The 4550-nt window shown below is 41.7% G+C and overlaps 1 pseudogene; it reads right to left on the bottom strand.

The window, feature by feature from the left end:
- Positions 1 to 298: 298 nt before the first annotated feature.
- LOC126299713 (5S ribosomal RNA) lies at positions 299 to 416 on the bottom strand (annotated as a pseudogene).
- Between the last annotated feature and the right edge of the window lie 4134 nt (positions 417 to 4550).

The following is a 4550-nucleotide window of genomic DNA, read 5'->3' as shown; positions in this document are numbered from 1 at the left end:
AATCTCCCTAACGTTCTAAATGAATCTTTGAAGTTGGTTGTAGCTGTTGTCGTACTTTATTAATGTTTCAGCTGTGAAGCTTGAAGTCATATTCTAGCACCCCGTCTTCAGGCCACAAGTGACCCATTGGGACCATCCGACCGCAGTGTCATCCTCAGTTGAGGATGTGGACAGGAGGGGCACGTGGCCAGCACACCGCTCTCCCGGTCGTTATGATGGTTTTCTTTAACCGGAGCTGCTACTATTCGGTCGAGTAGCTTCTCAGTTGGCATCACGAGGCTGATTGAACCCCGAAAAATGGCAACAGCCCGTGGCGGCCTGGATGGTCACCCACCCAGGTGCCCGCCACGCCCGACAGCGCTTAACTTCGGTGATCTCATGGGAACCGGTGTATCCACTGCGGCAAGGCCGTTACCGAAGTCATATTCTAAGTGAGCGTAAAATTTTTGCAGTAGACTTGTAGTGAAAGCGTAAGGTTGACGTCGGTGCTAGATCACTCAAGGGTGGCTGCCGTTCTTAGTAGGAATATTAGCCTCAGATATCAACTACATTCATTTGCAGGGTTGAACTTTATTGGATTATGTATTTAACTTGTAAGCCACGTAAGGACTGAAGTGTTATGGAACACAAACTGAACTGAAAATCAGTTCGCGCCACCCAGCAAACCGGCAAATTCAATAAGACACTTAATTCGCAATCGCGGAGACCAGTATACTATTCACGGAAGATTTGGGAGGAAATCAGCCACAGCTGTCATGACTTCGCCTTTACTGGTTCAAGAAAGTCTTCTAAAAAGTAAATAAGGACGAGCAGAAGTGAGGTTGAAGCGCTAATTAAGAGTCCATTATCTTAACCTTTACGCGACCTTGCCGCGTCTATGCTGTGAGCACAGTTCTTCTAGATTTTCCATCAATTTATACAGAAGAAAGCTGTTCACGAAGAAGGTGACTGTCACCTACCGAAGAAGTACATGTCCTGGGAATTAGTAAAAGGGCAGTGAGACGGTGATTAATACAGGTGGTAGTGACGGGAAAGAAAGGATGGACTCGATGACATCGTAGTTTCTAAATGCACGGGACAAGTGCAGATTAGGCGAGGGGAAAGGAAGCGACTGTGGGCACCACCAATAATCACATGAAATTGCTTCAGAAAACAACGCAAAATTCAGTAACGATGCTGCTCCTGAACACGAATAGAGCGCATTACCTACTACCTCACATCCTTCTGTTACAGTTAAAAGAAATCAGTCCCAGCGATTAAAATAGTTGTTTTCTATCCAATTTACGTCTCGAGAGATATACGAGCATTACATTTAATGTTACTTGTACCCGATAAACTAAATATTTCAAATTTTTGGTAAGCCTTTATGCACCCGAATGCGCTGAAAACAATGCAGCAGAATTTTTTTTGCCAATAAATGTTCCCATTTTCCGTGAGCAGACGCGGATCCGTAGGATAGGAGCCATGACCCCTCAACCCCAAACATTTTACTAAAATGCGTACTGTTGTAATAATAATCCCCCAGAATTTTTCAGTTATCTTTCGGAGAGTACAGTATGGTGAGACCTTTGAGTCTCAAAAATAGTAAGAAATTCCAGCCAGGAAAAGGTTACCATTCACACACTGCTACTAATAACAAGTTTGACATAATTTGTGAGTCCACAGGAGGAAGCGGTAAACCACTAGAAGTTGAGGAAAGGTAACGCCGGGTGGGAAACGCCAAAATAATAAGAAATAACATAAAGATTGACTTTCCCGAACGCAGATGGAAACGACAGAAAGATACAACATTCCTCCCGTTTATATGCCCGCACAGCCGCTGTGTATAAGCGTGTGTTGAAAGCATTACAGCTGAACGAAGTACTGATATTGCCGACTGCACATTTCGATATTATGTGCTGTAAATCATGAATTTGTCGAAGTTGTGAAAGTTGGCTGCTATTATAGTTCTTAAAACAATTGCAGGACACATACTTACCAGATTTTCAGATAAATGCTTTTCAGATGATGTATTTATATAAATTTAAATGTTTTGGAATTTATACTGAACGATGAATTAAGTAGTGAAGTAAACCAATTTACATATAAAATGTTTAATACAATAGTAATAAAATATGGTTATAAGTTTTAAAATATTAAGTATTATTTCTCATTAAAAGAAAGGTCACAGCAAGTTATATTTGCGTGGTTGGGAGGAAGGGGCGGTGGAGAGGGGGAGAGGAAGCAACACTGTTACCCCCCCAAAAACAACCTTATCGAGTATGAGAATTGTCTCCTCGATTGCGAATGCATAACGAAGTGTTATTTCTGTTGGAAGTAGAAACAAATATATTCGTCAAAATATGGTTATTATGGATTCAGATTTCCTGTGAAATCTGTTGCGATTGTTATACCGTGTCTAACCAGTGTCAAAGACGGCCAGACAGACTTACTATGGACAAACGGCAAATTACTGAAGTAACTCTCCTCGGAATTATGCATTCACACTTGCATTTGAATGTGTGACGGGGGACATTACAGTAATGGCTGGCGACTTACTGCTGCCGTGGGTAATTAAATCCATTGACGGCGGCGCGTCAGCCATCGGTCAGTGTCAGCAGCCATTGTGGGCGTCTCTTCGCCGATCAATCACGCTCAGTAAGCGGATTAGGGCACAGCCTGATAGCTGGATCTGTCCACGTCTTGCGCTCTATTACGCCGACATGCAGGCGCGTTACAGTTTACAGCGGAATCCCTCCATCAACGTCATACCTACTACACTACACTAGGAATGTCTTGTACCGGCAAACGGCAATCTCTGTATGTCTCTCACAATCCCGCAGAGAAAAATTTCTAAGGTACACAACGAAATAGATTCTTTAAAATCAGTGGTGAAGGGTGAATCATAACAATGACAGTAAATATGCGTTCATAAATTAGCAGTTTGCCAGATAATTGGTTACGAGCCGGTACTGACTTGTACATCTACATCTACATGGATACTCTGCAAATCACATTTAAGTGCCTGGCAGAGGGTTCATCGAACCACCTTCACAATTCTCTATTATTTCAATCTTGTATAGCGCGCGGGAAGAATAAACACCTATATCTTCCCATATGAGCTCTGATTTCCCTTATTTTATCGTGGTGATCGTTCCTCCCTGTGTAGGTCGGTGTCAACAAAATATTTTCGCATTCGGAGTAGAAAGTTGGTGATTGGAATTTCGTGAGAAGATTCCGTCGCAACGAAAAACGCCTTCATTTTAATGATGTCCATCCCAAATCCTGTATCATTTCTGTGGCACTCTCTCCCATATTTCACGATAATACAAAACGTGCTGCCTTTCTTTGAACTTTTTCGATGTACTCCGTCAGTCCTATCTGGCAAGGATCCCACACCGTGCAACAGTATTCTAAAAGTGGACGGACAAGCGTAGTGTAGGCAGTCCCCTTAGTAGATCTGCTACATTTTCTAAGTGTCCTGCCAATAAAACGCAGTCTTCTGTTAGCCTTCCCCACAACATTTTCTGTGTGTTCCTTCCGATTTAAGTTGTTCGTAATTACAACACCTAGGTAGTTAGTTGAATTTACGGCTTTAAGATTAGACTGATTTATCGTGTAACCGAAGTTTAACGCGTTCCTTTTAGCACTCATGTGGATGACCTCACACTTTTCATTATTTAAGGTGAACTGCCACTTTTCGCACCATTCCGATATTTCTTCTAAATCGTTTTGCAGTTTGTTTTGATCTTCTGATGACTTTATTAGTCGATAAACGACAGCGTCATCTGCAAACAACCGAAGACGGCTGCTCAGATTGTCTCCCAAATCGTTTATATAGATAAGGAACAGCAAACCTTGGGGAACGCCAGAAATCACTTCTGTTTTACTCGATGACTTTCCGTCTATTACAACGAACTGTGACCTCTCTGACAGGAAATCACAGATCCAGTCACATAACTGAGACGATATTCCATAAGCACGCAATTTCACTAAATAGCCGCTTGTGTGGCACGGTGTCAAAAGCCTTCTAGAAATCCAGAAGTACGGAATCGATCTGAAATCCCTTGTCAGTAGCTCTCAGCACTTCATGTGAATAAAGAGCTAGTTGTGTTTCACAGCAACGATGTTTTCTAAACCCATGTTGACTGTGTGTCAATAGAACGTTTTCTTCGAGGTATTTCATTATGTTCGAACACAATATACGTATTCATACGAATATTGTCCTAGTTGCTACAAGTGTATTTCAAATGAAAACTTTTATTTCAGTCAGTAGCAAACTGTGCAAAAATTTCATTCACGACCCACCTTAGCAAGAAATACAATAGTACTTCAGCACGTTATACGTTACAGTTTGCTGTATATTCCTGCTTGTTAAAAGAGGTGTTTCATGTGTCATTATCCATTTGTATACATTACTGTACTTAGTTACGAATCCTTCTAACACACCAGCATTATCTCACAGAGCTTGACAAAACTATACAATTCGCTGTTCTGAAAATTTATCAGTACGAGTACTGTACATTTCAGTTTTGAGATGAGTCCAGACAGAAAGACCCTGAGGCTTGTGT

The sequence above is a fragment of the Schistocerca gregaria genome, chromosome X (assembly GCF_023897955.1).
Source record: "Schistocerca gregaria isolate iqSchGreg1 chromosome X, iqSchGreg1.2, whole genome shotgun sequence".
Lineage (NCBI taxonomy): Eukaryota > Metazoa > Arthropoda > Insecta > Orthoptera > Acrididae > Schistocerca > Schistocerca gregaria.
The sequence above is the reverse complement of the archived record's forward strand: the minus strand, read 5'-3'. Positions and strand labels throughout refer to the sequence as shown.